General features: G+C 33.7%; 1 protein-coding gene across 10 annotated transcripts in view; it reads left to right on the top strand.

Moving 5' to 3' along the window:
• The first annotated feature begins 1,894 nt into the window (after window positions 1–1,894).
• LOC144972894 (somatostatin receptor type 5-like) overlaps window positions 1,895–12,500 on the top strand; it is a 179,061-nt gene continuing 168,455 nt past the window's right edge. For 2 of the 10 annotated variants that reach the window (XM_078914684.1, XM_078914690.1), the window contains exons 1-3: window positions 2,008–2,103; window positions 7,628–7,736; window positions 8,997–9,474. The gene's annotated coding sequence lies outside the window, so the exon portion shown is untranslated. Of the gene's footprint in view, window positions 2,104–7,627; window positions 7,788–7,984; window positions 8,038–8,750; window positions 9,475–12,500 lie in introns of all 10 variants that reach the window. The other 8 variants (XM_078914683.1, XM_078914682.1, XM_078914685.1 and 5 more) reach the window with 8 other exon arrangements.

Genomic DNA, 12,500 nt, shown 5'->3' with positions numbered 1-12,500 from the left:
GTGTATGCGCGCGAGTTTGTTTGGCGTTCGTTGTCGTCCTTTCACCCTTGGTCCTCAGACTAAGGCCACCACCCCAACGCAAGGTATTAAATTAATGTCTTTGTTTGTTTGTTTTCTCCTGCCCTTGGATTCGAGTTGTGTTATCGTTCGGTGGTTTGTAAATACTGAGACAAACTTTATTGATCCACGAAAAAACAATACATTTTAGTTTTATGGTAGAATAACAGAATCAGAACCTACACAGCGTCATTGTACCCGCGATTCGGTTTCAATCTTTCTCTCTCTCACTCTCTCTCTCTGTCTCTCTCTCTGTCTCTCTTTCTCTCTTTCTCTCTCTCTCTCGTTCTCTCTCTCTCTCTCTCTCTCTCTCTCTCTCTCTCTTCATATGTTTATGATTTCATCTATATATTATGATGCTGGTTAAACCATGAAACTAACATTTTCAATTACCGAAAAGTTGATGATACATTCCGAAAATAGCGTAACCCCAATTTGTTCAAAACTCCTGATCATCAATTTAAGGTCTTCCCACCACCCCTAACCTTTAAGAAATGTTCTGTCTATTTACGAACTATTCTGACCGATGGAAAATGTAATCTATGACAAGCAGAGGCAACATTGACGTCATAATAATATATATTTTGTGAAGGAATCAGGTTTCCGGTTTGTGGTGTAGAAGGGGGAAATAAATTAAGAAGCATTTTAACACTAAAGTTTTATGTTCTAAAGTTTATTTTGGATCATGAGATTTTACAAATATCCAAGATTTTGTGATGTGACAATCCTTCATGTATTTTGATGAGGATAATGATGAAGATGATGATGATAAAAATTATAATGATTAAAATTATAATGATAATAATAATAATAATAATAATAATAATAATAATAATAATAATAATAATAATAATAATAATAATAATGGCAATTGTAATAAAAAATAAATAAATGAAAACAAATAAATTCCCTTTAATTCATCACCATGGGGAAATTTGTCTTTAGGGTCTATTTCAAGGGACGACTGGAATAACCCAGGCGTCAGCCGCAGTTTAGCGCCGCAAAGTGAGCTAGGGCGAGGTGACTTGCTCAAGGCAGTGAGTCGATCTCGGTACCAAGAAACTCAAAACATTGCCATCCGGAAGTATAACGGATCAACACACAAAACTGTGTGTAACCTTGAACGTTAATAGTCTGATTAATACAGTTTAGTGAAAATTATTCATAAAAGTGGATGGCAAAAAACAATAACAAAGAGCTGAGTGATGTCATCTTCGTTCTATCTATTAATCAGACTATAAACTTCTAAGGTTACGAATTTATTTGTGTGTTGAAACGATCGTTAACTTATAGCCCCACACCAACACCCACTAAGACCATATTTTGACGTCATTTTTTTAGCCATCGCTAACACATTATAGCCTGAAACTAGAACCCTCTAGGACTGGCAGTTTGACGTCATTTTTTTAGGTTTGTGTTGCGTCTAGTGAGTTGTCGTTAGAAGAGCTCAAGGAAAGAGGTTATTTCATTGGTTGAATGCAACTCACGATTTGTTTTCTTTTGTGGCAAAAGACTGACATTTTGACGCCATTTTTTGGTCAGTGTCAGGCCGTAGCCATCGTTAAGTTATAGCCTGACACTGAAACCCAGAAAGACTGGCATTTTGACGTCATTATTTGGTTTTTGCACCCCCTATTGAGTTGTCATTAATAATGATCAATGAAACAAGTGACGCCATTGGTTGAATATTGCATACAACTCACTATTTGTTTTCTTTTGTGGCCAAAGACTTGTCTTTTGACGTCATTCGTTGGTCAGTGTCAGGCCATGAGTTCACGAAGGTCACGCACAGGGCCGCCGCCGCTCTGGTAGTCAGGGAAACCCATCACCGTGCCGAGTGACAAGACAGCAGCGGCTGGCACCAAGTCGTACTGACAGCAAATCCGCCCCATCTCATCGCCGGGTAGCATCAACTAACTTGGAAGGCGATGTTAGCGCGTGGAGGCCGGCGGTGTTGTGGTGTTAGTGATTAGGTCGCGGCCAGCCCTCAGACTGGTCTTGGACTCACACCATCTCGGACAATAAAGGTGTTGCGCTTGTTCACAGGTGAGTACTGCCCGTCGGCTGCGGATTTTCACCTATTCCATATTATGTACCCGGCTAACATTGGTGTTATTACAAGGGTAAATTATATAGTTTTGTCTGAATTTCAAGGTTTGATTGCTAATTTAGTTTATCATTGTGATCAATATTGTTCACCTGAGGAGAAAGAAAGCCGTGTCATTTAATGGAAGAGAACAAAACCAACAGTAATGGTAATAATAAGAAAATAAATAATAACAATAATAATAGTACTAATGATGATGATGATGATAATGATGATGATGATAATAATAATAATAATAATAATAATAATAATAATAATAATAATAATAAAGATGATGATGATGATGATGATGATGATGTTGACGATGATGATGATGATAAAAATTCAAGATGTTTGATATTAGCTGAAAAAGGGTTTTAAGCCTGAAACGTTCCGTCTTTGGTGCTCTGCTCCTTTTTGAAGCAGTTATATCAAATTTGTTTGTACATGACTTTTTCCACGTTGGTAAACAAGTTATTATTCTAATAATAATAATAATACTAATACTACTACTACTACTACTACTACTACTACTACTACTACTACTACTACTACTACTACTACTAATACTACTACTACTACTACTACTACTACTACTACTACTACTAATACTACTACTACTACTAATAATAATAATAATAATAAAAATAATAATAATAATAATAATAATAATAATAATAATACTAATACTAATACTACTACTACTACTACTACTACTACTATACTACTACTACTACTACTACTACTACTACTACTACTACTACTACTACTACTACTACTACTACTACTACTAATAATAATAATAATAATAATAATAATAATAATAATAATAATAATAATAAATTTTCCCATTGTGCCTGAAGGATATTTTGTCGGGGTGAACCGTGTGCTTAGAGATGAATGTATAGCATAATAAAAGGAGTAAAAATGACTCTTCTAAATGATACAAAATAAAGTAAACCCTTTGGCCTTCTTCGGGTAAACAAGAAAAGGAAATAATATGTAATGATTGACAATATAGTTAAATCATTATAGGTAAAAATAAATTTTGTTATCTGAGAGAAACGAGACAATGTATTTCTTCCCTCTTTAAATCACAAAATGAATGACACAAAAATTTGCAGTTTTCTCTGAGTGACAAAAATGTGTCTAAGTACCTTTTGATCATGGGTTCCCATTTTGTTACACACACCATATCTGAACGGCCCTATGTCGAGATGAATAAGGCCCTTATAAGTAAATTTAGAAATAAAATGATGAGAGATTGTGCATTCAAGTTTTTTCTTTTTTTTTTTTTTGGCTAGACAAGAAAAAGTATTTAATTCTCCACTATAAAAAATAGACAGAAATCCCAAATTTTATATCTGTGTCTATCGAAGTGCACATATCTGCAGGTCTGATAACCGAAAGCAATTATGGGGCTTGATTTAACATTGTTGTATTGGAGAATATTTTGCGTCGGTTTGAGAATATATCCATTACAATAATAAGCCCATAACAATTTATGGTCGGTGTACAGGTCGGTGTCCATAAATCTAATTTCCAGCACCTAATTCACCCCAATATAATACCGTATTGAGAGCGTGGGTCACATTTTTAAAGGAGTTTATTGGAGTTTCTGATAGTTGCATTGTGAGGACACTCTATTTCATGGTAAAAAATAACGAGTGTATTTCACGAAGACAGATACTGTGGACGTTTCGGGTTTCCCTTTTATCAACAAAACACGATGAATAAAACACTAAGGACGAATAAGATATGACATATCTCATTCGTCCTTAGCGTTTATTCGTTGTTTTATTGATAAAGGGGAAACTCGAAACGTCGACAGTATCTGTCTTCGTCTAATAAATTGAAGCTTACAATTCAACACTTATCGCTATTTTTTCCTTCAAGCTTCAGCAACAATTTCATTATTTCTCTATTTTATGGTTACAATCTCATGATTGAGTTCAGGTTTGTATGCTTTTTTTTTCTAACGTTGTACAGCCAGCATTGATAGGATAGATAGGTGAATTAGCTATTTGTGATAGGCACTCGCCTTATTCAGAGAGGGATAAAAGCAATGAATGATTTCTGTCCGCAGAAACCGGGATAAGCTAAAGGTTGTTGAGCCTTATAGGTCCAAAGAACTATTTCAATATTCATAGTGTGCAACAAGATCTTAATTGAATGGGTTTTTCCCCTCGCTCCCATTTTATAAAATGACAATAATAACTGTTTGCTACAATCAAGAAAAAAGGAAGCTAGTTTTTCATAAACTGCTTTCCGATAGAACTAGCATTTTACTCAGTTACCGAAAACATCATTCCTGGACAGGGCGATCTGGAAAAATCCATCTGGTTTCCGTTTTTTAAAAGTAGGAGTCAGATGGTCTAACCAATCAGGTACATTCCCCTTGTAACATACATTGAATATAATATTGGTACTAAAAGATCAGGAAGTTTTTCCTTTCGTAACACTTAATCGAAATCCTGAGGCATGATCAACATGTTACCATCTAGAAGTGATTTCTATCTGTTTGAGACTATTCATGATAACAGGCAATGCCGCACACGAGTGCTTGTGTTGTGAATCTTTTAAATTCTTGTTTGTTTTTTTGTTTTTTTGCTGTCCAGACTGCCCCGGGATTTAGATCTTTTGGGCGCATCATCCTAATCCATTCCGACAATGAACCTTTTTGGCCCGATGAGTCATATTTTGCAACTCCACGGCATCATGTTACTCACACTACTTCATAGTGCTTTATTTATTATCATGTAAAACAAACCTTATATTAATTCATAAATTACAAACAACTTGTTAAGCGCTTTATATCTTTGTTCATTCGTCTGTAAGCAAGTGTTAAAGCTTGCGTACCATTGGTAACAATCTGGGATCATGACTTCTTCCGAGTAGTCCTCACTTTCCTTCCGTTTCTCCTCCCCCTCTCCCACTATTCTTGATTTATTCCTCTTTTCTCCGTCTTTCTACCTTTCTCAACCACCGCTTCCTCCTCCTTCTTCCTTTCCTCATCGTTTTCTTCTAACTTCTTTTCCTTCTCCTTTTCCTCTACCTCTTCCCCCTCCTCTTCCTTGGCCTTATTTCTGCCCCCCCCCCCCCCTTCCCCTCACATTCTCCCTTCCCATTTGCCATTGCTTCCTCCCCTCACCTCCTTCTCCAATCCCACTCTTTTTCTACATCCTTATTTTGTATAGTTCTCTTCATTCCTCCTCCCCTCTCCCATTCCTCCCTTCCTCTTCACAATTTTTCATAGTCCCCATCAATACTACTACCACCACAAACCAACCAATCCAATTCTAAACCAGAAAATTAACCAGTTAACTGCCGTACTCTGGAAAGACACATATTTAAGAATTTGGCCAGAAACTCGATCGATTTAGATGACCCTCATCTTGGCAAAACTCTCGAACCTGGGACAACCTTGAAGTCCTCGCGAGGTCCCAGGTTTTGAATCTTTACCAAGAGGAGAGTGATTTAAATAGATCAATATTTTAAGGACTAGTTATTTGGTCAAAATTTTAAATACGTGCCTTTCCAAAGTGCGATAGTTAACTGGTTAAAGTACGACACCCACTCCAGTGAACTACTTGATGTTATTGATGTTGCCAAAGCTAATGGATTTGTTCCCATCAATATAATAGTGCACTCCATTTTTCTCGTTAAGGCATTTCCAAAAACAATATTGTAATCAGATTCGAAAATATTGCTGTAATCTCTATGAAAAACCTTCCATACATCAACGCCATATTGGTAAGGAAATATAAAATGTGGAGTTTAAAATCTACCTTAATGCTTTTATGGAACAAATTGCATTTCCTAGAAACTAAAGGAAACACACAAATACAAAACAAACAAAAAACCCCACAACAATTCAAAAAAAAAAAAAAAAAAAAGATAGGTACCTACATAAAATATCAGAAGCGAAAGTGAACCCCAACAAGTCATGAAATTCCGTATTTTCGTCAATTTCACATTCAGTTACATTTCATTGTATGCTTCACAAGGGAAAAATATCATCATCATCATCATCATCATCATCATCATCATCATCATCATCATCATCATCACCATCATCATCATCATAATCATCATTACCATCGTCATCATCATCATTATCATGATGATGATGATGATGATAATGATGATGATGATCATCATCATCATCATGATGATCATCGTCATCATAATAATTGTTATCATCTTCACTATGATGATAATGGAATAGAGATAATAATAATAATAATAATAATAATAATAATAATAATAATAATAATAATAATAATAATAATAAATAAAATAAATAAATAAATAAATAAATAAATAAATATATAAATAAATAAATAAATAAATAAATGTTTTTATTAACAGAACTTTATAAAATTTGGAACAGTATTATTAAGTATGAAACGAACAATGCTTCTTCTGTAGACATATTCATAATAATGCTTGATAAAGAAATAATCAATTCCCGTTTTATTTATTGTGAACATAAAAATACACACGATATTCAAAGGTAAGTTGACCTAAATCACCATTTACATGATATGATATGATATATGAATAATAATAATAATGTTATTAATGTTATTAATGATGGTGATGACGATAATAATAATAATAATAATAATAATAATGATAATAATAATAATAATAATAATAATGATAATGATAATAATAATGATAATAATAATAATAATAATAATAATAATAATAATAATAATAATAATAATAATAATGATGATAATAATAATGATAATGATAATGATAATGATAATAATAATAATAATAATAATAAATAATAATAATAATAATAATAATAATAATAATAATAATAATGATAATAATCATAATAATGATGATGATGATGATGATGATGATGATGATGATGATGATGATGATGATGATGATGATGATGATGACATTATCAATAATTATAATACTCGACATGGTATAAATTTGATATTAAAAGGTAAAAAACCTATCAGACGATATTTGTACTTTTAGATAGTATGCACTTCGCTAAGAAGCTCACAACATTGCCATCCGGAAGTATAACGAACCAACACCCAAAACTATGTGTAACCTTGGACGTTTATAGTCTGGTTAATACAGTTTAGTGAGAATTACTCATAAATGGCAAAAAAAAACAACAAAAATCAACAAACAAACAAAAAAAAAAAACAATAACAAAGACCCGAGTGACGTCAACTTCATTCTATCTATATAATCATCTTGTCATGTTTAATCATCTGCTCAATATTTAAATGTAATATTTCTGCATGCTTTGTTCATCCCCGGCCCCTTACGCAGGTCAAGGTCGCATATATCGTTTTGTGTATTATTTTGTTTATATGAGCCTCATAAACCATTTATACGTTCCTTACAATAGAAAGTATTCTTTTTACTTACTTTGATATATTCTATGATAATCTGATCTTTTAATACAAATAAAAACACGAATTGTTTTGTCTTCTATTTCAGGTCATACGAAGAATAATAACACTTACATATTGCTCCAAGTTCAACATCTTCCTGAATATCCTCAACAACAACAATAACACCATCAGTAGCAGTGATGTGAATTCACGAGGTACATCATCATTGCAAACCATCGCCTTGTTATCCCTGTTCTGCGTACTCGGTAAAAAAACAAATATGTTTTTTAAAAATTTGGCCACAAAACTCGTTCTTCAAATATATCTTGGCAAAAACTCTCAAACAAGGGACTTCGCAATGTCTCAAGATTGAGAGTTTTTGCCAAAATGGGGCCCATTTTAATCGGTCTATATTTGAAGGATGAATTTTCTGGTCATAATTGTAAATACGTGTTCTTTTCAGAGTACAGCAAGGGAGCATTGATATGAATTCGGGAGGTATGGCACGGCACCACAGTAAGATATCGCCTTGTTATCAAAGTCCCCATAAATAACAATGGATATTGGAATGTTTTCCCAGTTTTTGAAATCATTGGAATTCCTCTATTTTATAAAGAGTACCTGCTCTGTTGTAAAGCGAGAAAACGCATTTTTCATTTTGGCGAGAAATCTTTACCTCAAATGCCAAGGATTAAACATAAATGAATATAACAATTTCGAAAAAGACCAAAATGATACCAAACACAGAACGCTTCGACTAATAATAACAAAAACACCCAAACATCATTTATAATCAATTCTGGATTTTGATTGATATATTAAAGTTTTTATTATTTTTGTTATGGCAGAAGAAGGGCGGTGAGTCTGAAACGTTCCGTGTTTGGTAATTTGATCAGTTTCGGAGCTGTCGAATTCATTTCTGTTCATTGCTTTTTACACTCCATCGTTTCTAGCTGCCTAGCATAACGTTTATTTCAAAATACTGATGAATTAAGATAGCACTTGTTTGAATGTCTTAAAATATGAGACTTCTTGGGTTATCAAGTAATAGTCGTTGGGTTTTTTTTGTGATAAGTTGAGGACCATGTTAATTTATTGTTTATTCAATTAAAAGATCTCAGGTCAAAATAGCAAGAAAGTGTTTTGTTGGAGAACAACAACGCTGGTCTATATTATCATTACATTCTCATGACATAACACGTCTTTCAACCTGATTTTATTATCTGAAGGTACAGGAAGATATACCATTAAAACTCACATTCAGAGATATTGTATATATATATCGTTTTCATCGTGCCATGAATTTTACATCGTTGGAATTCAAGGTTATTTATTATAACAACCCGCAGGCGTAAATGATTTGTTATATACAATTGTAGGTACAAGTAATTGAAAGTGGTTTTACAACTATACTTTTGATGTCGTAAAAATCTGTCATCAATTAAGGATAATATTTATTTTACATTTTAAAACAGCGGCAGATTTCGGTCAAAACAGAACGTGACTTTGACATTGCGTATTGTGCTTATAAATACATTTATCTACCTCTAATATAACCTGTTTATATCAATACTCTCGACTCATTTACATTTTTGTGATCCTTTGGGGGATAAGTAATGTTTTCATCCACGTCGCTTCGTAACGATTATACCCTTCGTTGTTTGAACTAGACTTCTGTTATTTGAAAAAACAAACAAACAAACCAAGGACACATTATTTCTCTGAAAAACAAACCCAAGGACACATTATGTCCCTGGAAAACAAACCCAAGGACACATTATTTCTCTGAAAAACAAACCCAAGGACACATTATTTCTCTGCCATTCTAAACAGAGACGTGTGTTCAGTTCACTGGCGTGAGTACCTCAGCAGCAACAGCAGAAGTGCTAATATTAGCAGTGTAATTGGTCAAGACTTACATCATTAGATCTTCGAGGAGTTAGGAAAACAAAGGTAAGGGAACTTGAATTATTAATCTAGTTCTTTTCAAATAGGTATTCTTTCATTATAATTGGAATTAATTTTATTATCTATGCAATCTTCAAATTGTTGCTTTTAAATGTCATTACTCAGAAAGCAAAAGATCAATTACACAATATAATTTATCCATTCAGTCCTCCAGATGAGTGAGCCTTAAAAAAAGTTGAGCTTTTATATAGCGCAACATCCACTAAACGTGCTCAAAGCGCTTACAAAGAGTCCCTGGCCAACTGCAACACGAAACATAAAGAACGAGACATGACGCCTGCTAGGCGATAATACAATTTTTTGTCCGACAGAGACAAAACTGTTAACGGCCAGGTATTCATTTTACACCTGAATACTGTGAGAGAATGTGAGTAAAGAGTCTTTTCCAAAGACTCAACTATGCGTCGGGCGAGGCTCGAAACCAGGACCTTCCGATCCGAAAGCGAGTGTTATACCACAAGACTACATAGCCGCACAAGAGTGGGTTTTTTTAGGCATGAGATTGGAACATTTTGTGACATCACAGATTTGCTTCCTGTTGAACAGTGAGTTGTCTTGATTAGTTGAAGCAACCGGATCATCAGACCTATGGTACTAACAACATCTTATTTTTCTGTTTATCTTGTGACCGTTGCCTTGTATTATGACGTCTCTTTAAAGGACGAGTCAAGCTATTAGTTACTCCACTGTATAGATAGTGTGCGCTTGACTAAGAATCTCACAACACTGCCATCCGGAAGTATAACGGACTGACACACAAAACTCTGTGTAACCATGAACTTTCATAGTCTGGTTTATACAGTTAAGTGAGAATTACTCATTAACGTGGATGGCAAAAAAAAAACAATAACAAAGACCCGAGTGACGTCAACTTCATTCGATCTATACTTTCACGATCACCTAAAGAAAGTAAAAGAACGAGAGGTGTTTTGTTGTACAACAACGGAAACAATGAAATATCTTCATCCTGGTCCTCTCGTGTTTGATGTTTGTGTTTTGTGATGCAGGCGGAGGTTGCTACGGAAAAGTGTGATTTTTCAAGAATATATGCATTGAATAGTCCAGAATATTGGGTAACCTCTTAGGTTTAACCCTCTCCTTACCAACTATAAGATAATCATCATATTCGTTACGATGCAACCAACCTTTTTCTGATTAAAAACTCTTTTGTACATCATAAAATTTAAAGTAAATGAACAATGTGTTGTATAGCATGTTTTGCTCAAGAAATTATGTATGGCAAGATTGTTACTGCCATTATGTCTGAGTGATAAATAATCTATTTTTGTGCTAGTTAGGTGTGACGTTTTGGGGGAAATCTTAAAAATGGCTGGTAAGAGAGGCTTTAATGACAGAACAATTGACAGGTAATCAAGAGGTCAGAGGTTCGATCACGAATTGAAGCATGCTGATTATCTGGGATGCTTTTTTTTTCCTCTACTTTTTCTACTTTGTCTGGCACTGTTTTATACACACTTTTTCAAATCTTACCATTAAAAATGCTTGATATAACATTGGGCCCTACTGGGGACGGTTAATCACGTCACAATTTCCTTTTGGCGATGTTAATTGTTGTTAAGCAAATGTTTTTGAAGTGTCAAGCCATGAGTTCACAAAGGGATAAAAAAAATGGACAGTAATGGATATAACATTTTCGAAAAAGAACAAAATACCAAAATATGGAACGTTGCGGGCTCAAAACCCCTGTTCAGCCAATAACCCCCCACCCCCATCCCGAAAAAATATGATTAATTAATACATCACTCTTCAGTCTGTCTGAATTTTAAGCGATGTATTTATTATTATGTCTTTCTTTCATTATTGGCGGAAGAAGGGTACTCAGCCCGAAACGTCCCGTGTTTGTTTGTTTTTTTTTTATTTGGTTCATTTTCGAAGCTGTTACATTCATAATAATTGTTCCTTCGTTTTAACAGTCCACAGATTATAGCACAGCTTCGTATCACTTTCACCTCAAATACCGATGATTTAAGATTGCATTTATTAACATTTCTTAAATATGAGGCTTATTTGGTGTATCAAGTAAAAGTTCACGCTGGCTGCGATGCGTGGGATTCGACTCCCAAGCTCATTCGGTGCTTACACTATGGAAATGGTAACGCGATACATGGTGTCAGATGAAATGCCACGCTGTCATTAAGCTTGTGTCTGATTAGAAATAGTCCTTGAATAGATTTCGACATTTAACAAGATGTTGGTCACTTGTTGGATGTCAATCTTACAAAGATAAAGCTTTAAGCAGCTAACAGAAAACTCAACCGATTTAACTGACCCTCATCTTGGCAAATAAAACCCCAACAACTCTCAAACCTGGGACCCCGGATGTGCGTGTCTTTCCAGAGTACGGCAGTTAACTGGGTAAAGAGGAAATAATAATGATAATGATAGTAATAATAATGATAATAATAATAATAATAATAATAATAATAATAATAATAATAATAATAATAATAATAATAATAATAATATTGATGATGATGATGATAATGATGATGATGATAATAATTACAATAATATAATAATAATAATAATAATAATAATAAATAATAATTAATAAATAATATAATAATAATAATAATAATATGATGATGATGATGATGATGATGATGATGATGATGATGATGATGATGATGATAATGCTAAACCCTTCTAATTGAGATTCACCCCTCGCAAATGTAAAATGAAATAAAATACATATCACAAATGTATAGATACATTCCAAAACTAAAATGCTATTCGAAAAAGATGTCAAATCACGGCAAACGTATAAATAAGAGATGAGGTTGTTGTGTGAGGTAATTTAAATTCAATACAAAACACGAGATTTGGAGGCTTTGGAAAACAAAGTGCAAAATATGTTATATATCTAGATTATGTGTTTGGGAAAAATTGATGAAAAAAAATGTTAAAATTTTAGTTTTGTGCATGTATATATATGTGTGTGTGTGTGTGTGTGTATGTGTGTGTGTGTGTCTGTTTGTGTGTTTTTTTTT

Source organism: Berghia stephanieae, chromosome 5, assembly GCF_034508935.2.
Source record: "Berghia stephanieae isolate SIO BIC M18660-M18661 chromosome 5, UCSD_Bste_1.3, whole genome shotgun sequence".
Taxonomy (NCBI): domain Eukaryota; kingdom Metazoa; phylum Mollusca; class Gastropoda; order Nudibranchia; family Aeolidiidae; genus Berghia; species Berghia stephanieae.
This window is presented reverse-complemented; position numbering and strand designations above follow the sequence as displayed.